Below are 24,536 nucleotides of genomic sequence, written 5' to 3' on the forward strand. Positions count from 1 at the left end.
AAGCCCTAGATACATGTTTGTATTTCTGTTCTGCTGCATTCCAGCTGCCATTAATGGAGGAGAGAGAACAGGACAATCTGTACAAAAATATTAAGACAGGATATACGTGTGTGCGCGCGTGTGCGCATGTGTGTGTATAAAACTTCCTTTGCTTCTATCAGAAGTATTTCAAATATTGAATTGGCAGGTATTATGTGTGAATGGAAGACTAAAGGGATTGTAATGCTACAGACCCTAAGTCAGTGAAATCTGATCAGCTGTGATATATATCACCATATATATCTTTCAAGACCTACTTCTATCTACATCATTGAAAAGCCAGAGTTATGACCTTTTTCCATTGTATTCCTCTCTTTTCTCCTTCTGCAGGGCAGCTTTGAGCAACCAAACTATGTCTTTTGAGTGACTGGTTTAGCTATGTCTCCCTAGCGAACACGACCACTGACAGACTGTGTTTCTGACCTTGGATTGGCCCAGGCAAACCCTTCGGCCCTGATGGACTCCTTTTGCAGTGTCAGGCCCTTAGTTGCTGCAAATCTCTTCCAGCAGTCCCCAAAGATAAACTGGATTTTTCCACTGTTTCGACTTCCAATATCAGCATTGCCAGATGTAGCATATATCGTGTGTTCCTAACTGCAGAACAGCTGCCAAGCTCCTAACCACTATAGAATTAAGACAGCAATACTAAAGACACCGACTGAGTTGGTAAAACAGCAGCATTCTTGCTCTGACAGCAGGTCTACCAATGTAAGCCTGACTCATTGCTCTCGGATATACAGCAGTATCAGTCTTTCAGAACCAGCTAGCATTATTTTCACTATAACCATGGCTACTGCATGGTTTGAGGCAGTAGCAGCCTACTGACTTGCAAGCTGTTTTAGGGGGCAGAGTGAGGATGGGAGCAAAAGCAGCAGCCACTAGCCCAATCAATCAATCGATAGATCAATCAATTTTATTATGGTCGTAAACCAACAAGTTAAAAGATAGTTTCAAATACAACATTTATATAAACTGTCCAATTTAAAATCAAAAGAAGAAATATCACTAAAAGACACAAGTCAAAATTGCCTCAGTTACGATGTTTAAATGAAAGGACAGAATCACATATCTAAAACACAAAATCTCATAAGCATAACATAATATTAATTATAATATAACCTCCACAAGAATTTTTTATCCTTGATTTGTCATCACTTTCCTACAAGAAATAGCAGATGCACAGAAATGTGCTACATTATGAGTGACCTGAGAATTCCAGTCTGATAATAAATATTTTAAATAAAATGCTTCAGACCTTCTTGGTTTTTTTACAAGAAAGAATAGGGGTAATATTGGCCCGCCCGCCCAACAACCACACCTCATCGACGGACTTCCACGCCCTCACCACTCGCCTCGCCAAGCTTGACAGGAGACGAGGAGGGCAGTCAGAGAGGAAAAGAAAACCGACCTTGTCTCCCTCCCTCCCCAAAGGGGTCTATCCAGGCACCATGGAGTCCTCTGGCAGCTCCAAAGGGTGCATGGAGCAGTTCACCACCTTCGTGAGCACTCGCAAGGGAATAATCCTTGTCGCAGAAATAATTGCATTATCCTCATCCTGATCCTCCTTGGGGTCTCAGGAGCACCCAGCTATTCATCTTTGGCCATCTTCATGTTGCCTTACCGTGTCATCCTCTTCACTTGTGATTTGCACACACAGCTGGGTGTTATCCTTGGGGATGGATTGATTTCATCAGGGCTGTCGTAGGAGCCATTGCCTTCATCATCACCTCCCTTATCGTCCTCATAAGTTACCATGTTGGAGCCAGCATTGCCGGCGGGGTGTTTGGAATTCTGATGGGAATCCTCTTTGGCTATGATGCCACTAGCCTCACACTGGACTGACAGTTTGTACAATTGCAGCTCAGGGAATAAGCCATGGTGGCTTATTTCCCCCACCGTGTGTGCCGGTCATGTGTTGGGGCGGGATTTGCATAGTTACCCTCAGTAGCACAGCTGGTCATGTTGTGCGAACTCGGCCAAGGTGGCTTGTTTCTGTGGCTAACAAGCCACACCAGACAAAAGCCAATGGGTTCTGGATGGCTTGTTAACCATGGCAACAAGCCACCTGGTTGAGTTCCGGACCGGAACGGGGTGAGTATTCCATACACCCCTAGTTGGGAAGAACTTGGAAAACAGGGACATAGTCTAATTAGGTTTAGCTGGATGTGTTTACCGTGATTATTTATTATCCTTTTGCTCCTACTGTTTTGTTTGTGTACATGTTTTAACCATTCAGATGTTATAAACCTTTCCCTAATAGTAATGCTTTTTTCAGAAAACTTTAAAAACTATTGTTGATTACACTTTTTGTGGTCTCTTTTCTTGCTGGGTTCCCCACCCCATGTCTAGAAGCCAAACCCCATTCTACAAGAGATACAGAGGGTTTTAAGGCTATTTGGTGGAGACAACTGGGGAAAATAAAGAATTCCATCTGGTGGCAGCAGAAAGGTCATAGGAAGGCAAGGGCAAGCATGAGTGGATCTCCCTTCCATTCATGGATCAGGGTGTAGCTAGTCCTGTGACAATCAGTATAATATATCAAGGCATGCCTCCCTATCCCAACTCAGACTCCTACTATTTTGCTCACCAACACCTAGCTGCCCATTCACCATATATAGGTGCAGCCTCCCCCCGCAATGACATTGTTACACTGAAACATCCTAGCTTATTTCCCAGTGTCCTAGCAACGTGGGTGTGAAGCTGGCTTTAGAAGCCAGAGGAGGAGAGGTGGGTTTTGGAGAGGAATGATAGGGGCAGTTGCTGCTGTGCCTCATTATCCCTCAACAATGGCTATGTGGCTAAGGCTGATGGGAGTTGCAGTCCAACAACATCTGAAGGACCACAAGTCTCCATCGCTGGGTTAGAGGGAGAAAGGAGGAAGAGAAGAAGTAGCAGCAACTGCTGGCTGTTACCAGCCAAGCCACCTCAGCAACTGACCCCCTCAGGACAAAGGCAGCTACCGGAAACAAGTGGGAAGGCACAACCTTGGTAAAGATTCCCTCATGCAGACCACCTCCTTTGCCCTGCCATTTCCTGTTTGCTTTCCTCTGCCTCTGGGCCCAATCCCACTGTCCAGAGGGCAAGGACAGGAGAGTGACATGGTGGGCAGTTGCTTCTTGTAGCAGCAGGTCCAGGGGGCTCTGGTGACCCTGGTAAGCCTCCTGTCAAAGTGCTGGCCTTGGCAGGTGCCTGACAATACTACCCCCTGATGTCAGCTCAGGGCACAAGTGCGTGAACCACAGCCAGCCCTGGAAACAGACAGAGAAAGAGAGAGATGCCCTGAATTAAATGAGAGGCAGAAGGAAGATGGAGGGACAAACTGGTCATGGCAGTGGCAGCCATGTTTGTCATTCAGGTTTCTGCTCCTTGAAAGCAGGAGGTTGGGGCATGTGGGGGACGGGAATTAAACCCTTCCTTGCCTTACCTCACCACAGTCCATTGCTTGAGCACCTTTTTTAACCAGCTCAGCTTGGCTACCAGAAGTGAGCTGAGGTACCCATGGGCTCACCCTGCTGCCTCCTCAACCACATGTCCCTTTTGACCTAAAAATTAGACTAAGTAAATCTGAGAAGTCCTAGGTATACAGAACCAGTTACACACAGATAGTTAATAACATAAAATTTTCCAGTCTAAAAACATCTCAAAAAACAAGACCACGATTTCCATCTTGGCACACGTAGAGCTGCTTTTGAGCTCTGCACAAGGGTACATCTATGTCACTATAAATGACTCACATAGAAACATATTGTACTATGTCCTCCCTTCCTAATGTTGGCAAAAACCCACAGAAGGGGGGGGAGCATGCCTGACTGTTCCAAGCAAGTGGTTTTCCTTTGAATATTTGTATACTTGCCAGGTGCCATGACACCATGGGCAAACAGTGTGAAATAAAGCTCAGGTAAATTGTGGGATTTATAGTTTTCATCACACTGAAAAACTGCCAGGACAGTAACCATATCCAGTGAGTTGATGTAGAAATTGTGAAGTTGAGGTGGAGCAGGGCCAAGCACAAATTCCAGTTTCACATTATGGTTTTTTAAAAGAGAGAACTTACCAGAAATCATTCTGTCCACAGGAATTTTATAACAGTGTTGATTTAAAAATAAATTACAATATCAGCAAACTGTTACATCCAGCTTTGTCTCATGAGGGCAGGGTATCATAGTTCAATGGGAGAGCACATGCTTTGCATGTAGGTTCCAAGTACAATTTCTAGCATCTCTGGTTAAAAAGGATGAGGTAGTACATGATCTCTGATGTCACCCAGGAAAATTTCTACCAATCAGATTAGACAATACTGGGCTAAGATGGACCAATAGTCTGCTCAGTTATATGGCAGTTTCCTGTGTGCATGCATAGGCATACATCAAGGAATGCAACGAGGTCTCCTTCAAGACTGGTTCCACCAACTGGGGGAAGAGTAAGACCCTTTACAGCTTGGAACCAAGGTATCTGACAGAATGCCTCTCTCCGCCTTTATCTACCCCAGACCATGAGAACTTCTCCAGAAGTCCTTCTCCAGATTCCCCCCACCAGGTGAGATGGAACGGGTGACTAATGGAGAGAAAGTCTTTTCGGTGGTGGCACCCTGATCATGGAATGTCCCCCTCCCCCCGCGAAAGGCTTGCTTGGCACTTGCTGTGTTATTCTGGCGCCAGGTGAAGACTTTTTAATAATAATTCCCAGGCCTTTTATAATCTGTTTTAGCTTTGAAAAAAAATGCTCCCTGAAACTCTATTTTTATGCTGCATTTAACTTTTGTTGTTACCTGTTCCATTGTTACTGAATTCTAATTTATTTTATACCCTGTCAGAAGCTGCTCTGAGAACTTTTCTTACAGGCCAGGCCAGCCTATAATTATTGTTCATCAATAAACAATACCTAAATAAAGCATGAAACCAGGCTGTGGAGCAGTCTCGTGTAGGGATGTGCGAAAGTCACTTACCTTTTTGAAGGGGTAATTCATGGTGGCGGGGAGGCACTCCGCACCTCCCCCCAAAATCCTAACCCGGCCGGCTCTACTCTGTGGCCGCCATTTGCGTTCCTGTTTTTTTGCCATGATAGGCTACATAAGTATTTACGTAGCCTATCACGGCAAAAAAACAGGGGCGCAAATGGTGTCGCGGCCGTAATTTGCACCCCTGTCTTCCACCATGATAGGCTACGTAAATATTTACATAGCCTATCACGGCAAAAATGGGGAAGCAAATGATGGCTGCAGATGCGGCCGCCATTCGCAAAGCAGCGCAAACGGCACCAGGTAAGTGCTCCATTTCGCGCGCCTTTCGCAGGGTGGTGGGGCGGGGGGCTTCGTTCTGCCACGGATTTTGGGGGGCCAAATGCACTGGCATTCGGCCTCACTGAGATCCGTGGTGGAATCCTCTGACATCCCTAGTCTCGTGTAGACAATAGATCTAGAGATTCTGTTCAGGCAGCTCTGTTAGGTCCTTCAGCAAGTTCCTCAGATAATGAGCGAGAGAGATAAAGCATGTGACATATATGGGACTCAAAAGTTATTAGCTGGTACTGGTTGAATGGACTGTAGCTCCAGTTGAGGATTTCAGACATTCACAAGAAATGGTAAAAGGAAACACTCCTGGATCCTGCCTGACAAGTCAATGTGCAGAAGTGTGGGCTTACAGAGCTAGTGTCAGGTTTCCTGATCCCTCCAACACACACGTTCAGGCAATGTGACACTGGACACCCACATCAGTGAGAATCCTTTATTGCAGGAAATCCCACGGCAAATGGTTACACTCTTCAGAAATCCTATAGCTGATTGTCAAGATTCCTTTAGCCCTCACTTTACTTGTAAACCCAAACATACAGAGACGAGAGGCTTCGGTCTCCACTTTCAATGGGGCGGGCAGGAGCAGAGCAGAAATGCTGCATTGCCAAGCAAACGTTTCATCCATAAAACTGGTAGTAGCCCTAGAGTCCACCAGCGTCATGTCATGTCCCCCCCGCCCTCACTGGGAAGAATGGAGGTGCACAGGAAGCAGCAGATGGGACAGGGGAGAGATCTGGTGTACCCCGGTTGCGGATGGCCTCTCCTCCCAGGAGACCCCCAGCAGACTTGGGGGGTGGCCTAGTCAGGCTTGGAGGGCAGGAGGTGGAGAGGGAGGTGGGGCTGTCGGGCGGGACTGGCAGAATCTGGCAAAGTGACCTTTCTTTCCACACTTGAAGCACCACCGTTCAGCATGCCACCGTTCCAGTTCTCCCAGCGACAGCATGGATTGGGTTCCTCCCAGTTGCATAGGGGTCTCTTCCGCCCTTGTGGCAGGGCTGTGGGGGGAGGGGGCAGTGGCCATGGGGGAATGGGAGGAGGGAAATCCCAGCTAACAGAGCTCTTCTTGGCTTGGCGGCACCCTTCCAGCCGACTGTCGATCTGCAGGCACAACTGGATGAGCTCAGCCAGTGTCAGAGGGCATGGCGCTCACACTAGTTCATCTAAGATCTCATCATTCAAGCTGTCCAAAAATTGGGCCACCAGAGCTGCATCATTCCACTGTAAATCCTGCATCAGCAAGTGGAAACTGGTCGCATAACTGGAAACAGTCCTTGCCTTGCATGAGGCGGTGGATATCCTGGGTTGCCGTATCCGCATGAAGGGGGTCACCAAAAAATCTCCCCATAGCATTCATGAAACCCTGGTAGTTCACCAGCAGGGGGTCATTAGCGAGGAGAAATGCCAAGGCCCATTTAGCCGCCATGCCAGAAAGCAGGTTAATGATAAACCCAACACAAATCTGGTCCGTCTGGAAATCCTCCGGCTGGAGGTGCATATACAGTTCCGATTGGGCGCAGAAAATTTTAAACAGTCCTTTGTCTCCAGCAAACTTCTCTGGCTGTGCTACCAGGCATTTCTGATGGGGAGGGTGGAGGGGGTTGAGCAGCCACTTGTAAGGCTTGAACAGCACCCGATTGACCTGATCGCGAAGAGCCTGGTTCTCCTGTGTCAATGTGTTCAAAGCCTGTTCCATGGCACCGCCCAAGAGCGCGGTCACTGGAAGAGACCGATGAAAAGAGAAGAAGAAGAAAAAAAGAGGATGGCGGGCAAGCTGTCAAGATTCCTTTAGCCCTCACTTTACTTATAAACCCAAACATACACAGATGAGAAGCTTCAGTCTCCACTTTCAATGGGGCGGGCAGGAGCAGAGCAGAATGTTGCGTTGCAGAGCAAATGTTTCGTCCATAAAACTGGTAGTAGCCCCAGAGTCCACCATGAAACTGATGGTGAGTAGCTAGCTATAAGCTCTATGTAATTCCAGAATATTCTAAAGCTAAACAATACCACTGTGACTGAGATCCTCATCAACATTGTTTCCGCATTGCCATCTCCACAGCTCTGAACACAAGGGAAGGGACTCAGGATTCCTGGTGTATCTAACCCAGGCAAACTATACACAGGGTTCCAAACCCCAGACAAGGAATGGGAATGATTCCTGGAATGATCCCTCAGGTGATCAAGGGGTAAATTTTTGAAAGGCCTAAATAAAACCACACCCATAGAGAGTTAGTCCAACTTTTGTTGATAACTCCAGGCTACATGGTCAAGGACTATCAAGACCAAGGGAAAGGTAAATCCACACATGCAAAGAGTTCCGAGCCACTGCTTTCGCATTGGTAACTCCATGCTGCATGAGTCCAGGCAGAGGAAAGTCCAAAAGTTGTAGAACAAACCCAGCCTAGCAAACGCTGACGACAAACAAAGACATACAATCTACAGCAAAAGAGAGTTGAAGTCTATGAAAAGCCTCAGAGTACTTTTCATGGGAAGTCTTTAGCAATCCAAAGTTCCAATTAAGAGAGAGTCCATGTGCAGAGTGCCTTCAAAAGCCCAGACGATGATGGATCCAAACAGAGAAGGCTTTGGGCAATGAGGACAAGATGTTCCTAGCAAAGGCTCTTCACCTTTGCATGAGCTTAAAAGGGAAGGTGTGGCTGTAGGACACCCCATCCAAATCCCTCGACAGACAAGGGCCTTTAGCCTTCCAGCAAGGCCCCTGACTAAACAGGATGTCACTGCTCAGCCCTCCAGCACTGGCACTTCAACCTGGGCGACCCTTCTGCAAACCCCACCCCACCTCTGTCAGGTTCTCACAGACAGCTTCCAGCCTCCCTGCCTGCCAAGGCCAGACCAGCAGGTGGACAGGGAGTCGGTGACTCCCCCTGGCTCTGCCCTGGGAACACTGACAGAGACAAGCTCACACAGACTCTGACATTGCAGAGGCTGAATAGGCCCAAGCCCTTCCGGGCTACTTCTAATCAAACCTTAGCTATAACCTACAAGGCCCACTGCAGTGGTGAAGCTGGGCCCTGACATCTAGTTTGTACGGCTTTAGTTTAATTTTTATTCATGTCTTATGAGGTTTTGATGCACTTTGTGCATTTCAAACAGTGGGATCTAAATATTTGGATGAACACTTTTTTATTTTAAATTATTTTATGCCTGTTTGGAATCCGCTTGTATCCACCAAAGTTACTGAATCATCTGATGTGACTCCTGGCAGAATTCATCCTAGCGATTGCGCTCTGGATCTGATTTGGAGGTAAAGGAAGTGGAGATCGTTAAAGATGCCCCCTGACCAAATGATGTGGTAACTTGTGGTGTGCTATTATAAAAACATGATTTGAGACAGATGGCTGTTGTTGTTTTTTAAAGACACACCGAATTTTCCATTTCACCACAGCCTCCTTCCCTCTAGAAATCAACTGCTGAAACTTGTCAAATGTTGCCGTTTAATACATGAGTCACTTTTGAGAGCTCTATTTGTTACTGCAGAATGCTTGACTTCTAAAGAAACACATGTTTCAAGTTTGCATTGAGAGAGCTATGCAAGTGCATGTGAAAGCACAGCACAAATAATGTGTTTCATTACAGTTATTTATAGCTGTCCGCAACTATCATCATTTTTTTATTTGAAAATTATTAAAGCAATTACAATTACTTGGGCATACAGCTAGGAATGATTCATGCTGCGCAATACAAGCATGTAACAAGTAGCAGCTTATGCATCCTCTTTTCGGAGGCTTTCTGAATTAATTTTGTATTCTTTTCTCAATGGGTATGGAACAACAAGTGGAAGTGATTTACTACAACATGCTGCTGTACAACCTCTGGTTGTTTTCGATAGGACGTAGGTGGGCAAAATGCCACCTCTATGTGGAACCAATATCCAATTTCTACATACCATAAATGAAGGCTTCTGAAGACAAATCTATGAACTCCAGTGGAAAGGAGACAACTCTTCCTTAGCCCTCAGTGGGTAAAGGACAGGGGTGGGGGACTCAAATTTCATCTTTAATCAGCAAGGGGAGCTACAGAAATGTGTGACCCAAAATCTGAAAGATCTTATTTTAGAAAGGAACAGATCCTTGAATTCTGGAGTGGTGAGTACTGTAGCCAGGGGAAGCTGGTGGCTCTGATGTCAGAGGGGTGGTGAATCTGCTCTGAGCTTCTGTCAGAACCAGTCAGAATTCCAAAGGAGCTACCTTGGACAGCTCCTTTAGAATTCTGACTGGTTTTGACCGAAACCTGGAGTGAATTCACTGCCTCTCTGATATCGGAGCCACCAGCCTCCACTGTGAGTAGCTCTGTCAGACTTCAACAAAGAATGGAGCATCAATCGCATGGACCAGACAAGGGCATTTTCTGTGGCCGCACCTAGGCTCTGGAACTTCCTGCTTAGACTACATCTGCTTTGCTCCATCTCAGATGGTCTTCCATCACTGTAGAGACCTGCTGTTTTTAGAAAGGCATTTGACCTGGCTAGCCATTAATTTTAGTTTTGCTGGCCTATGAAGCCTTGATATTAACTGTCAAGCTATTTTATCTGCTCTCTCTGTCTTATTACTTTATCAATTTGGGGTTTTTAATTGTATTTTAATATTGTGTTTGTGTGCCACCTTCAACAGTTTATTGAAAAGGCAATATTTGTAATAATTAAATGAACCTATCAGCTCCACCAACCTATGGCATCCAGTGTGAAGGACTGTAGCTCTAGAAGGAAACTTAGGTGACAGCTGTCATTCAGTGAGCAACAGGAGTTTCATTAAACCTACATATGCAGCAGAATGGTAGAGTAGAGTTTACCATCTTTTACCAAACCTTATAAAAAGCTCCTGGCAAGTAGTAAAACAGCACATCAGGGAGAAAAGTTCTTGACCAATTCTTTCCTTGCTATGCTAGCTTTCTACTTGGAGGGAGGTGATATCTATATCTATATCTATATCGATATCGATATCGATATCGATATCTGTGGGATAATTATTTCTCATCTGAAGTGAATCAGTACAATTTATTACCTCAGGATTCTTCCATTTCATTGTGCATGCATAGATCCAACATGAGCCTTTGCGATGAGGATGAAGATTAAAACAGTTACCCCATAAAACGGATTTGGGACTAGAAGACCCAGGTCTGTCCGCTAGTGTAGTAAAGTTCTCTTGAGGCTAACTACCTAAATGCCCAGCCAGCAGTAGAGTGACCAGAGAAGACAGGCCTCTTGTACATTCAAATTGTTGTGAAAAAGAGGGCATAGTAGCATGTGCAGCTCGTCTTGCCTAAATATTGCTGGATGAGAGAATCTGTACCTGCCAAAATTCCCTCTCCACCATTTTTAATGGTACAGGAGCCCAATCGTCTGTTGCATCTGATCATCCTATAGGATGGCCATTTCCATATTGCCAAAAGAGAGGACACATTTGCGTAAAATTTACATGTGCAAATGTAAATGTATAGATGCAAGATTGGAAATGATAACTAGTGCTGTGCCGAACATTTCTCCCACGTTTTGACCATTCTCCTTCAATTTGATGGAAAAGAAATTGCTTTTGAAAAGAAATTCAGTGGAGGAGTTTGGCTTGGGGTTCTTGAGCTTACCTTACTTAAGGTAAGGTGTGTGCATGAGGAGTGTGCATGCATGTCCTGTCTGACATTGTACAACAATCTTTGTGCCATCCTGTAGCCTTCTTGGCTTCCCACACTTCAGTTAAAGCCATCATGAGGAAGACATCATGAGGCAATTCCTCCTATGGGGCTTTTTCAGTTCAGAAAGTGTAGATGGCCTGGGAGGCTGCAGAGCATGGAACGGTGTGTAATGAGGGAGATAACACACACAGCACCCTTGGCCACCTCGCAGAGATTAAGTAAGGTCAAAAACAAAAAGACATTCAAAATTCTGCCTCAGAAATGTGAAAGCCTCAACACAGTTGATGCTGTTGCCACTTCCAGAAACAGTGGAATAAATTAAAACCCTTAGGAAAACAGAAAGCTACAACCCCTGCCATTAGTGAGCCCTATCTGTGAGAAACTGTTGGAGAATTTCTCCTCCCCTAGGAGAAATCTGATGAAATTGTCCCCCCAATTTCTCTGCCCACAAATATGCTGGAGAATTTTGAGAGGCCATTTGTGCACAGCTCTAATAATAACTATAATTTAAATAGAAATACAATATATCTCACCATAGTGGGGAAGACTGTGACGAGGTGACCTGCGTGCCAGCTCAGTTACTGCTGATGGCCAACTTCAAGGTCCCCGCTCACCTTTCTTATGGGTCTTATCTTTAATATGGACCTGGACTGGAAAGGAAAGGAAAGGTTCCTCCTGTGCAAGCACCAGGTCATTCCTGACCCCTAGAGGGACAGTGCTTACGTTGGCGTTTTCTTGGCAGACTGTAGCGGGGTGGTTTGCCATTGCCTTCCCCAGTCATGACTACATTTCCTCCAGCAAGCTGGGTCCTCATTTTACCGACCTCGGAAGGATGGAGGGCTGAGTCGACCTGAGCCAGCTACCTGAGACCCAGCTTCTGCTGGGATCGAACTCAGGTCGTGGGGAGAGTTTCGGTTGCAATACTGCCACCTACCACTCTGTGCCACATGAGACCTGGACTGGACAGCCCTTCAAATAGACAATGGCTTCAAATAAAGGATTGTCCTCTGTAAAATTGGACACATGGCCTCCTGATAATCCTACCAAGAAGAAGCTGATTAAACTGACTGAGACAACAGGCTGTTTGGAAGGAAGTCGGCTTCAGGAATCAGAGTATATTAAAAAAAATACCAGCAAACATTGGTGTCTTTAATTCCGCTAACATTGATGTAAGTTATCCAAGTCACACCCATGCAGGAATGCAAGCCATTGCAGTTGATGGGAGTTCTGGATTAAATCAGAAAGAATCAGAAAGACCATCAGAATCTGGATGTCATTTCTCTGGGATTAGATCTCCAACAGAAACCTTAAGTGTGTGGGAAAGATTTTCTTATTTCCCTACCATATAGAAGAATCATCTTGAGAAACTCTGCTCATTCCAAGGGTCTTTTATACTTCTCCAAATATTTTCTCTAGACTAGAATGTTGGACAGACCCTGACATTTGATAGCTAAGAATTTATGACCAGGTCCAAAAGTTAATACTACCAGGGTTCTCAGTTATATCGGAAAGAAGGGTTCACAATGTATTAAGTGTCCCTCCTTTTAAAGGTGTACATACTGTGATTTTCTCCAATTTAATTTAAAAAACGGGACTTTAAAGACCTTAATTCAATATTTTATCATTATGCATAATTACAAATTATTGTAAAGCTGGGTATATGACCTGGGAAAATAGACCTATTTGGACATTATAGTCTTATATGGGAAACACCCATTCACATCTATGGGTTTTGGCTCAAATTCTGGTTATTTCCTGACGTCTCTTTACTCTTTCCAGTTACTTTGGTTATGTAGCTAATTCTCACTTCTATTTATTCTGGGAGATTCCTTTTTTCCGGTTTGGACTAGAGTGAATAACCCTAAATTCCACTGAAGGTGCCAAATGCTGTTTTCCATTACTGGAAAAATAAAGGTCTGGCTTTTATTTGGGACTTGATAGGTCTTTCGGTTTCCATTCCTGCGTGAAGGTCTGAGCACAGTCTAAATTGCGTAGCTTGCTCTTTTTTTGGTCTTTCTGCTCTTGCAGGTGGGATCTCAGAGCTGATTCACACTTTGTGTGACAAGCATGTTTGCTGCATGTCCATTGGTCATACTATAGATTCATGACTCTGGCCTACAGCAGGCCTTGAATGGCTTCAAGACAGGTAAGAGCAAGGATCTAACCTGTGCACCCTCATCTTACAGATTTCCGCAGGCTTATAGTGAATTCACACAACCATGTTTTTTGCATTTTGTTCTCATTATCCAAGGGCTTGCTTAGACAAGATCGAATCCCTTTATTTAAGAGTTGAAACCTGAGGTAATCTCTCCAAGTTGCAGGGACAAGGGATTTCACTATGTTTCAACTGAAGCTCCTCCCTGACAACTGTGGGTCATTTTTTGGTCACTGCATTTCTCAGTAGAACTACAAACTATACACACTAGAGATTAACTGGAACTGCTAATGTCTCTGCAATCAGCTATCACAGTTGGAAGAGTTTGCATCAATAATCACTGACGGTTGAAGGAGTTGGTGACTCTCTTCATTCTCCGATCCACTCCTTCAATGGACAAATAAGTGAGGTCATGCTCAGTTCTGTAAATAGACCCCAATAGACCCCAAGTATAATCTCTAGCATCTGCTTAAAGAAACCAACATTGCACATCACACTAAATAAGTCTGCCTTTGAAAAATGGAGCCAATTTTTACTAGACCCAAAACTATTTTAAAAACGAAATATATGTCTGCATTAAAGTATTTGCATTATTTTAGTTGCTGTCTACATGTAAAATGAGTGCTCTGCCTTGTTAGAGTTAGGCCACCGGCAAGCACTAAACAGAAGCCAGGACTCACAAACCAGCAAATACTGCTGTTGCCCACACAATGCCCTAGCCTAAATTGGAAGCTTCTGTAGTCCTTCCTAGTCAGGGGAAGTCAGTGACTGGCATGGGTGAGCAGAGCTCAGGAACTCCTTTTAGCTACAAAACACTCCCCAGTATAGTCAGAGACACAGATCTGGTTCTGGTGCTAGCCTGAGCAGCTATTAATGCAGCCCTCGGATACTTTCTGTAGTTTATTTATCCATCAAATTGATATACCTCCCAAATGGCAGATGTGCTCAGGGTGGTTTACAATTAAAAAAAACCCAAACAACAATACAATAACAACCTAAGCAATAAATATGATGATAAAAATATCAAAATATTAAAATACCAAAGAGCCAGCAGTAAAGTGAATAGAGCAACAGCTTCAGAATTAAATGCCTGTTGGAAGAGGAAGGTCTTAACCCAACATCTTTTAAGGTGGCCATGTGTCCTCTTTTACAGAGGACAGTCCTCTGTTTGAAGGGCTGCCCAGTCCAAGCCCAGTTTAAAGACAAAAGCTCTCAGAAGGAAGAGCTGGGCCATCAATGACACCTAGACTAGTAAGGCACACAGGTCACCTGGTCACAGTCTTCCACACTATGGTAAGATGTACTATATTGCTATTTAAATTATCAGAGATGCTTTCTAAATTTGCATCTCTCTATAAAACTAGCATATGCAAATTTCATGCAAATTGGTGTCCTTTTTTTTTTTTGGTGAAGCATCTCCTCTTTTTTGGCAATTCATAAGTGGCCACCCTAGTCTAGATGTTGCAGATGCCAGGTGGATCTCCCTGGGGAGGGCATTTCACAAATGGGGAGGGGCACTACAGAGAAGACTCTTTCCTAGGTAGCCACCTGTCACACCTAGAGAACAGCCTCCAAAGATAATTGTAGCAATTGGGCAAGGACTATGCGTTTCTCTAAAAAGTTGTAGACAAAGAACAACTGTCTAACAAGTAGGTTCAAATGATATAATTTTGGATTTTAATTTTTGTAAAACTCAACAACTGTGTCTCCAACTGGGCAATCCCTTGTGTTGGTGGGCCCCATGCTTTCATTATTATTGTTTGTTTTGGCATGTTAGCTGAACACAATGCTTCACAATGTTTCTTAACAGTCTGTGGAGCTTCTTCCATGATCTCATGGAGGATAAGGGTATCAAAGGCTACTAGCCATGATGGCTATATATTATCTTCAGTATCAGGGTCAGTATGCCTCTGTATGCCAGATACTGGGGAGCATAAGAACATAAGAAGAGCCCTGCTGGATCAGACCAAGGGTCCATCTAGTCCAGCTTTCTTTTCACACAGTGGCCAACTAGCTGTCAACAGGAAACATACAAGCAGGACATGAGTGCAATAGCACCCTCCTTTCCACTGGTGTACACAGGCATATTGCCTCTGATATTGGAGGTAGCATATAGTCATCAGAACTGGTAGCCATTGATAGATTTCTCTAGGGATGGCAGAGAATTCTGCCACGGATCTCGGTGAGGCCAAATGCCAGTGCATTTGGCCCCCCGAACTCCGTGGCAGAATGGCCTGCCCCCCCGCCCCCCCGCGGATCCCCCACGGGACGAGACTTACCTGGGGCGGATCTTCCGGGTGGTGGCGGCTTTGCCGGTGGCAGCAGCTGCGGAGGCTGGTCTTCCGACTGGCCGCCACTGCCGCCATTTCCAGTCTTATTAAAAAAAAAAAAAGACATGATAGGCTACGTAAAGATTTACGTAGCCTATCATGGCTAGGTTAAAAAAAAACCCAACACGACGTGATAGGCTACGTAAATCTTTACGTAGCCTATCATGGCTGGGTGGGTTTAAAAAAAACAAACACCACGTACGTAAATGGCGGTGGCTACAGCTGCCGCCATTTGCGTTGCTAATTTTTGGCCGTCTTAGTCTACGTAAATATTCACGTAGACTATAACGGCGAAAATAAAGGGGAATGCAAATAGCGTAGCAGGTGCTATTTGAGTTTCTTTTTGATTCGCCATTTTAGCCTACGTAAATATTTATCGCTACGCTATTTGCGTTCCCCTTTATTTTCGCCGTCATAGTCTACGTGAATATTTACGTATACTAAGACGGCCAAAAATTAGCAACGCAAATGGCGGCAGCTGTAGCCACCGCCATTTACGTACGTGGTGTTTGTTTTTTTTAAACCCACCCAGCCATGATAGGCTACGTAAAGATTTACGTAGCCTATCACGTCGTGTTGGGTTTTTTTTTAACCTAGCCATGATAGGCTACGTAAATCTTTACGTAGCCTATCATGTCTTTTTTTTTTTTAATAAGACTGGAAATGGCGGCAGTGGCGGCCAGTAAATAGTTACGTAGACTAAGACAGCCAAAAATAAGGAACGCAAATGGCGGCGGCCGTAGCTGCTGCCATTTGCGGACGCGAGTCTTTTTTTTTTTTCCCCAGAGCCCTCCACGGCCGGAAATCCGGCTGCAGACGGCTCTGGGCTGGGCTGGGCCTGGCCAGCTGCTCCGCGGAGCTGCTGCAGAGCACAGCCGGCCATCAAGGATTCCGGGGGGGAGGAACGGATTGCCTCTCCCCCATCGAGGATTCCGGGGGGAAGGACAGAACGCCTCCCCCCCCACCAACATAACCCGCGAAAGGTAAGTCACTTTCGTACATCCCTAGATTTCTCCTCCATGAATTTGTCTAACCCCCTTTTAAAGCCATCCAAAATGGTGGCCATCACGATGTCTTGTGGAGGTGAATTCCATCGTTTAACTATGCGCTGTGTGAACAAGTCCTTCCTTCTGTCTGTCCTGAATCTCAACACTAGAACCTTGGGTATTATGAGACAGGAAGAAAAATGTCTCCCTCTCCACTTTCTCCACACCTTGCATAATTTTGAGCAGAATGGTGCTACTGCATCCTGTCCTACTTGTGGGCTTCCCACAGGCAACTGGTTGGTCAACGTGAAAACTGAATGCTGAACCAGACAGACCTTTAATCTGATTCAGCATGGCTCTTCTTATGTTCTTAACTAAGTGGTTAGTAGTCAGACTAACTTAGTTGGCAGACTAAGGGTGCAATCCAGTGATGGGCATGGCTGAAGGCAAAAGGGGTGGGGCCAAAAATACAAAATGTACCAGCATATTATAGCTTAAAGCTCTTACTCCCAGTAACTAAGCTTTGGGAGGGGCATTTCAACCTTTTAGAAGGGGGAAACATCTGCCCAAACATTGGGAAACCACCAAATCATCAGTAATTGGGGGGGAAGCGGCAGAGCCAGGAGAAGGGGGCATGGCCTTCAGGGGAACCTCAGGGGGTCAGACTGAGACCCCAACAGGGCTGGATTTGGTTGCCCTCCCTGGCCTAGAGCCTCAGAACCCATGGGGTTGGGCTGCTCAATTAACTGAGCCTGAGAGCTTGTTCAAGAGGCTGATTTCTGATAAGAGATAAAGAATATTAGTATCAGGGAGCTCTTTGTACTTCTTTTTCTTCCTCAATGATCAGCTGATTTATTTTGTTTATTTGTTTAGCCACCCCTTCTTAAGATTCAGAGGTTACCATTGTGTTTGTTTAGTACATTTCTAATACACCCAATAAGGGACTGCGGTGGCTTAGTGGTTAAGACGCTGAACTGCAGACCGGAAGGTCGGCAGGACAGCAGTTCGAGACCCGAGTGCTGCATGACGGAATGAGCTCCCGTCTTCAGTCCCAGCTTCTGCCAACCTAGCAGTTCGAAAGCAAGAAATTGCAAGTAGATAAATAGGTACCGCCTCAGCGGGAAAGGTAACAGTGTTCCGTGCACCTCGGTGTTCAGTCATGCCGGCCACATGACCACGGAAGCGTCTTCGGACAGCGCTGGCTCTTTGGCTTAGAAACGGGGATGAGCACCGCACCCTAGAGTTGGACACGACTGGTTGGGGACACCTTTAATACACCCAATAACTAATGTTGTCATATACTTCATTCACAGGCTATATATGATGAATATGAATGACGCTTTCTTTTCTACCCAGGCTTTGAAAGACTCGTACAAGTCCCATGTTTGCTGCTAGGCAGTGGCTCGTGGCAGCTCTCCTCTTGACTTGATCAAATGTCACTTTAAAGTAAGTTAAATAATAATGTTTTTAGTAAAATTATGAGCTATAAAACCTGAGTTACATGTAGGTGAAGGAAGAAAGTTTAGAATCCCATTGTGATTTATGTACATGTGGCACACAGATGTTACTCTGAGCTTTCTCCCCCTTTCCCTCTTTCCCTTTTTATATATTTGGATTTTATTTAGCTCTTTTCTTTTTTCTTCCTTCATTTTTATATATTTGGAGCACATCTTCTCTCCCTTTATCCCCCTTCTGTCCAAATGCTGTGCTTGATGCTTTATTAAAAGTCCCTGCAGAGTAGAATGGAAGATTAATAATTGTCGATGACAGAAATTTGGTTTCTGTAAGCCACAGATTGAAAGATAAATATGATGGGAATATTTTAACCTATGTATATTCTACATCAGACAGGAAAGTTCCTATAAGGATGTCTGTGTTAAGGTTACCAATGATTTATGGGGATGTCATCCTTGACCCCAGTTCTGGAAAGCCTCTTACAATTGCTCGTATTGTAATCATCACTTCAGCTTCATCTACACCTGGGAGAACGTTTCTATCAAAAATATTCAGGATTAAGTGAAAAATATTTTGGGGGAGTGGAGGAATGCACATACAAGGTGTGCCAGCTATGGTTTCTTCTAGACTGAGATAGCCTGGCCACAGTTGTCCATGCCAGGGATGTCAGAGAAATCCGCAACACAACCAAATGACTTTGGATTTTCATGTATCCAACCCATTGATTCTGCAGCAGACTGGCTTTTCCCCTGTTGGGCAGATTCAGCGGACTTGCAGACTGGTTTTCTAACTTTTCTGAATTCTGCACAAATTTTGTCGTAGAAAAATATGCACAATTTATATTAAAAAAAAACAGCCAAAAATGTGCATTTCCTCATAGGCTAAAGTGTGAAAATGTGCATTTGGGGGGGGATTTGCACATTTTCACACATCAAATTTGTGCAACTGCACATTTGCTTGTGCGAATTTGGAAACAAAAAAATCCAATTCTGTTGATGGGCAGACAATGGAACCAAAGGTGCCTGACAATCCACAAAACTCACCTGGATGACTGCCATGTGCTGCATGCGAGGCAACCCTTGAAGACAGTTCAGAAACTACAGTTAGAAACTACAAAATACAGCAGGTAGGTTACTGAGTGGGACTGAGCACATGGATCATATCTCATCAGTCCTGAAACAGCTGCACTGGCTTGTGGTCTCTTTCCAAGTTCAAATCGAGGTGCACTGTTAACATTTAAAGGTCTAAATTACTTGGGACCCGCTTACCAGAAGGACCACTTTCCCACACATGAACCTGCCCGATTTTTGAGATGTTCTTCTTTAGGTTCCCCTGACTTCTGAACTGAGAAGCAAGCAATGATCCAGTTATTTCAGTTACAGTTCCCCAATTTTGGACTGCTTTCCACAGGGAGGCTTGCCTGGTACCAAGTATCATGTCTTTTCAGCACTATATGGAGGGGGCTTTTTTCTTTTCTTTTCTTTTTTTTTTTAATTTGCTCGGGCCTTTTAGATGCTGAGGGGTTTTTTTTTTAAGTTTTAATTTGGATTTTTTTTCTTGTATTGAATCATAGAATCATAGAATCATAGAATCATAGAATAGTAGGGTTGGAAGGGGCCTACAAGGCCATCGAGTCCAACCCCCTGCTCAATGCAGGAATCCAAGTCAGAGCATCCCTGACAAATGGCTGTCCAGCCTCGTCTTGAAGGCCTCCAGTGTGGGAGAGCCCACCACCTCCCCAGGTAATTGGTTCCATTGCCGTATTGCTCTGACACTCAGGAAGTTTTTCCTGATGTTCAGTCGGAATCTGGCTTCCTGTAACTTGAGCCCATTATTCCGTGTCCTGCACTCTGGGATGATCAAGAAGAGATCCTGGCCTTCTTCTCTGTGACAACCTTTCAAGTACTTGAAGAGTGCTATCATATCTCCCCTCAGTCTTCTCTTCTCAAGGCTAAACATGCCCAGTTCTTTCAGTCTCTCTTCATAGGGCTTTGTTTCCAGTCCCCTGATCATCTTTGTTGCCCTCCTTTGAACCCTCTCCAGCTTGTCTGCATCCTTCTTAAAGTGTGGTGCCCAGAACTGGACACAGTACTCCAGATGAGGCCTAACCAGTGCTGAGTAGAGGGGAACTAGTACTTCCCGGGATTTGGAAGCGATGCTTCTATGAATGCAGCCCAAAATAGCATTTGCCTTTTTTGCAGCCACATCACATTGTTGGCTCATATTCAGCTTGTGATCGACGACAATTCCAAGATCCTTCTCGCTCGTAGTGTGGTTGAGCCACGTATCCCCCATCTTGTAACTGTGCATTTGGTTTCTTTTTCCTAGGTGCAGAACTTGGCATTTGTCCCTATTAAATGCCATTCTGTTGTTTTCTGCCCAGCACTCCAGTCTATCCAGATCACTTTGAATTTTGTTTCTGTCTTCCAAAGTATTAGCTATCCCTCCCAATTTTGTGTCATCTGCAAATTTGATCAGCATTCCCTGCACCTCCTCCTCCAAGTCATTAATAAAAATGTTGAAGAGCACTGGGCCCAGGACTGAGCCCTGCGGTACCCCACTCGTTACCTCTCCCCAGCTTGAGAAGGTCCCATTGATAAGCACTCTTTGAGTCCGATTCTGTAGCCAACTGTGGATCCACCGGATCGTTGTTTCATCTAGCCCACTTCGAGCTAGTTTGCTCATCAGGATATCATGGGGCACTTTGTCGAAAGCTTTGCTGAAGTCGAGGTATATGATGTCTACAGCATTCCCACGGTCTACAAGGGAGGTGACTTGATCAAAAAATGAGATCAGATTTGTCTGGCAGGACTTGTTTTTGACAAATCCATGTTGGCTTCGAGTAATCACGGCATTGTTGTCAAGGTGCTTCCAGATGGATTGCTTGATCATCTGCTCCAGAATTTTCCCAGGGATTGATGTCAGACTGACTGGTCTGTAGTTCCCAGGTTCCTCCTTTTTACCCTTTTTGAAGATAGGGACAACGTTAGCCCTCCTCCAGTCATCTGGCACTTCCCCGGTCCTCCATGATTTCTCAAAGAGAATAGACAGCGGTTCTGAGAGTTCTTCTGCCAGTTCCTTTATGACTCTAGGATGCAGTTCATCTGGCCCTGGAGATTTGAACTCATTCAAAGTAATGAGGTGTTCCTTGACCATATGCCTGTCGATCTCAAGCTGCAATCCTGCCCCTTCAGCCTGTACTTCAACTTTGCCAGGGGGCTCATAGACCCTCTTTTGGGAGAAGACTGAGCCAAAGTAGGAATTGAGCACCTCTGCCTTTTCTTTGTCCTCTGTTATCATTTTGCCATCCTTATTTAATAGCTGAACAACCATTTCTTTCCTCTGCCTTTTACTATGCACGTAGCTGAAGAAAGCCTTTTTGTTGTTTTTAGCATCCCTCGCTAACCTCACCTCGTTCTCCGCTTTAGCCTTCCTGACGCCATCCCTGCAATTCTGTGCTACCTGCCTGTACTCTTCCTTTGTTACTTGGCCTTCTTTCCACTTCCTATATGTGTCCTTTTTTGTTTTCAGGTCATCCCTAAGCTTTTTGTGAAGCCACATTGGCTTCTTCTGTGGTCTTCCACCTTTTCTTCTTGTTGGAATTGTTTGTGATTGTGCATTGAGAATTTCCTTTTTTAAAAGCTCCCACCCATCTTGGACTCCTTTTCTCATCAGTGTCGCTTGCCATGGGACCTTACTGATCATTGTTCTGAGTTTATTAAAATCAGCTTTCCTAAAATCCAGGGTACGTGTTTGGCTACACTCGGCTTTTGCTTCCCTTAGAACCAAGAACTCAAGTACAACATGGTCGCTTTCCCCCAGAGTTCCTGTAACTGCTACTTTATCCACTAAGTCATCTCTGTTGGTTAGGATCAAGTCAAGGATAGCCGATCCTCTAGTTCCTTCCTCTACTTTCTGTAGGAGGAAGTTATCCGCCACACAAGTCAGGAATTTCCTGGAGGGGCCATGTTTTGCAGAATTTGTCTCCCAACAAATATCGGGGAAATTGAAGTCCCCCATTACTACTACATCATGCTTCCTTAAAACATTGGCTATTTGCTTTTCAAAAGTTTCATCCTTGTCTTCTCCTTGATTGGGTGGCCGGTAGTAGACTCCGACCACCAGGTTCCTTTTATTCTTTGCTCCATTTATTTCAACCCAGATGCTCTCGATGGGGCTACCAAGCTCCTCCTCCTGTATTTCTGTGCAGAGATATGTATTTTTCACATACAGTGCAACCCCGCCTCCCTTTCTGTTCCTCCTGTTCTTTTTGAACAAGTTATATCCTTCAACTGCTGTATTCCAGTCATGAGAGTCATCCCACCAAGTCTCAGTTATACCTATCAAGTCATAATTTCCCTCCTGTATTAAGAGTTCAAGTTCGTTCTGTTTGTTTCCCATACTCTGGGCATTAGTATATAGACATCGAAGACCATGTGCTTCATAGTCTGGCTTTCTTCCTACCTGTGTCTGAAGACTATTATTGGACGCTATCAGAGCTGTCCAATAATAGCTCTGTATTGCTACTACATTGTGTTCTTTGATTGGCTTGTATTCATTGTAGTAATAGTTAGTGCTGTGCCAAATCCTGTCCCCTCATTTCGGGAAGCTTTTCTCTCCCTGCAAAAGAGGCATTGTTTTTTCTGCCTCTCTCACAGGGAGGGGGAGAAATTTGGAGAATTTTCTCCTTGGAGAGGAGGACAGGGTTTCCTACAGTTTTTATGTGTAGGAGGTTCTTGAGGGGGCTTCCTTCTATATTTTATTTTTTTAAAAACAACAACCCATGCACTTGCAGGAGCCCAAGGCTCTTCTCTAGCTGGGAGTTCTTCTTGAATGCCTATTGGAGAGGGCGAGGTCACATGGTCTCCTGGGAGTTCAGAAAAAACTGCAAGACTGGAGGAGAGGCCTGGGCTCCTGCAAGAGTAGGGGATGTTTTAAAAAGAGAAAGAATAAGACCCCTCAAGAATTGCCTACACTTAAAAAGGTATCTGGAAACCCTGTCCCAATCCCCAAGGAGAAAATTCTCTGAAATTCTCACCTCTCCCAGTCTCTTTCACCATTTTTTGGCACAGCACTAGTAATAGTAGTAGTAGTAGTAGCAGCAATTTATTGTTTAGTTATAAGCCCTAACAAAAAGCAGAAGGGACATTCAGAGTTGAGCAACAAATTTAGCTCTCAATTTTCTGGCCGTATTTATTCTAGTTTTCTATTTTAACATTGTTAGTTGCTTTGAGGGGTTTAGATCCAAAGAGCACCTGAAATATTACTAAAAATAAAGAAATATACATAATTCACAAACATTTCTTACATAGTGGAGCTATAAAACCAAATTCCCACAAGAGGCCTAAAAAGGGCCTGTGTATGGTCAAAAGACTCCCACTGCCTGTAGTTGTTCTCGGTTCTGACAAGTGCTGCTACAGTCAGGAAGTGAGCGAGCCTCGTTCCAGCCCTCTCTCCAGGCTGCTGGCTGCTACCCAATCACCCACCAACAGTGCATCAGTTCTTCATGCAGGTCCAGAAAGAAAGAAGGATGTTAGAACCTCACAGCAACTTCCTTGCTCACCTGTGGTGCTGCAACAAGAATTCTCGTGCTATCAAAGGCTGAATGAATGAGCAGGTGTTGGCAGTGGTGCAGAGAAAGCATCCAAACATTGTGTTCCAGATGACTGTAGTAGCTGACAGAACCAATAGCTTCTGGTGATGTAGAGACCATGCAAATCAGGCATTCGAGTGTTTTGGTTGTAGGGTAGAGATGGTATCAAGGATCAGCATCATTGAGGACCTGCCAGGGCCTGTGCCCCAGTAGGAGGCCCAAGCCTTCTGGCCTCGCTGCTTCTCCTTATCTGCAACATTTCTGCAAAATACTAGTGGAAATCCAATGTGGTCCCAACGATCATCGCAACATCTTACAGTTATCAGATCACTTGATTTAGAATTATTACAAAATACTAGTGGAAATCCAATGTGGTCCCAACGATCATCGCAACATCTTACAGTTGTCAAATCACTTGGTTTAGAATTATTACAAACATTAAAGAAAATAATATTCAAACTATAGGGACAAAAAATGAATTCCCTAATCTGTGGATTTTAAAAGACTGAGCTCTGGAGCTTCTTCAGTATCTGTAAAAGCCCAAACAGACACATTTAGCAACACCCAAAGTACTAATTTAAAATTATCCCAGTGCACTTGAGCGGAACTTCAATTTCTCTTCATTAAGATATTATAAATAGTTTCCAGATTAATGAAATTCAAATTTAGGATTGCCCCCACTTCAAAGGTTCCTAGACTTTTCCCTTCCATACTACCCTCATTTCTGTAATGGCAAATAGACAAGTATCAGGGCAAAGAGACAGTGATATAAGTGGCTCAAACTAAGGATTTAGTCTTATACGTGCTGAGGCCCACTGAGTTCATGCACAGGATTTGCCATCTAAAGCTGTCAACCTGCACGTGCATCCCCAAGTATTCCATCAAACTTACTCCTAAGTAAGCATGCTTAGGTTGAAGCTGCATGAAGTCTACCAGTGGTGGTGGATGTTGTTGCAGTATATCTTGCAATGTGAAAATGGGATTACATGTTCTTGTGACTGCTCACTACAGCAAGGGACATAAAAATTGAGAATTTAGGAAACAT

Source organism: Heloderma suspectum, chromosome 4 (assembly GCF_057233095.1).
Source record: "Heloderma suspectum isolate Gila_16-S chromosome 4, 16-S_ref, whole genome shotgun sequence".
Taxonomy (NCBI): Eukaryota; Metazoa; Chordata; class Lepidosauria; order Squamata; family Helodermatidae; genus Heloderma; species Heloderma suspectum.